The sequence below is a fragment of the Castor canadensis genome, chromosome 14 (assembly GCF_047511655.1).
Source record: "Castor canadensis chromosome 14, mCasCan1.hap1v2, whole genome shotgun sequence".
Lineage (NCBI taxonomy): Eukaryota > Metazoa > Chordata > Mammalia > Rodentia > Castoridae > Castor > Castor canadensis.
Window position 1 is genome coordinate 23,015,697 of NC_133399.1, and position 1,485 is coordinate 23,017,181.

General features: G+C 42.5%; 1 pseudogene; it reads left to right on the forward strand.

Annotated features, from left to right (window-relative positions):
* Positions 1-247: 247 nt before the first annotated feature.
* Positions 248-1,163, forward strand: LOC109676443 (olfactory receptor 7E178-like; annotated as a pseudogene).
* The last annotated feature ends 322 nt before the right edge of the window (positions 1,164-1,485 follow it).

A 1,485-nucleotide genomic window follows, 5' to 3' on the forward strand; every position in this document is an offset into this window, starting at 1 on the left:
TTCTTCTCTGGCATTTTGTGGCCCTATGTCTCTAAAATGGGTGAAAACAGAAATATATTCCAATACACCGATAAAGAAAAATTCACAATTGTGAAATATTTCCAAAGGTACTGGTGTGTATTGTGCTCATGTGCAAATATTTTATTGGTGATTTTTCAGATTCCAAAATATGGACACTTATCAGGGTGGCTCTATACTTCTTCTCTTTATTCACATACCCCTCTTTTTAACCAGGTATCCCATCTACATGGAACCAAAGAATCTGACATGTATCTGGGAATTCTTCTTACTGGGCCTCTCAGAGGATGTTGAACTGCAGCCAATCTTCTTTGGACTGTTTCTGACCATGTACTTGGTCACAGTGCTTGGGAACCTGCTGATCATCCTGACCATCAGTGCTGATTCCCCCCTCCACACCCCCATGTACTTCTTCCTCTTCAACTTGTCCTTGGCTGATATTGGATTTATCACTACAGTCCCCAAAATGCTGGTGAACATCCATACACATAGCAAATCCAGGTTGCCTAACTCAGGTGTTCTTTTTTATTCTTTTTGGGTGTTTGGACAGTCTACTGCTGACCATGATGGCCTATGACCGCTTGGTGGCCATCTGTCACCCTCTACACTACCCTAATATCATGAGCACCTGCCTCTGTGGCTTGTTGGTTCTGGTGTCATTGTTCATTAGCCTTCTGGATTCCCAGGGGCACTGTTTAATGGTGTCACAGCTCACTTTTTGCACAACTGTGGCAATTCCTCATTTCTTTTGTGACACACCTATGCTTGTCAATCTTGGCCATACAGACACTTATAGTAATAATGTGTCAGTCTATATTATTGGTGTCATCTTTGCTGGCATTCCAGTCACAGGGATCCTGAACTCATATACTCGAATTGTTTCCTCCCTTTTGAGAGTTCCTTCAGTAAGTGGGAAGAATAAAGCCTTCTCCACCTGTGGCTCTCACCTGTCAGTTGTTTGCTTATTTTATGGAACTGGCCTTGGAGTGTACCTCAGCTCAGCTGTCTCTCATTCCTCCAGGATTGGTGCAGTGGCCTCGGTAATGTACATCATAGTCACCCCCATGCTGAACCCCTTCATCTATAGCCTGAGGAACAGGGATATCAGGAATGCCCTTTTGAGGATTTACAGCAGAACTACCTAATATCTTGAACATTTTCATGTCTTAAATTAGTTGTACAGGGAGTGCCATGTGGTAATGTTCTTTTTTATGCAAATATTTAAAGTACACCCATCATATTCACCCTCTTTGCCCTTTCCATTCACCCTCCCACTCCCAAGTGAGCCCTTCCCCTACTAGGTTCTGTTTCATGTCACTGTCCTTCATTATTGAAGTGTATATTCTTTGTTCGAAGGGATTCGTCCATGGTATTGCACATGTGAGTATATTGTGCTATAATTAGTCTAATTCCACTACCACTCATCTATCCTTTTCGCCAACATGCCATCGATCAATAGCTTTCAAT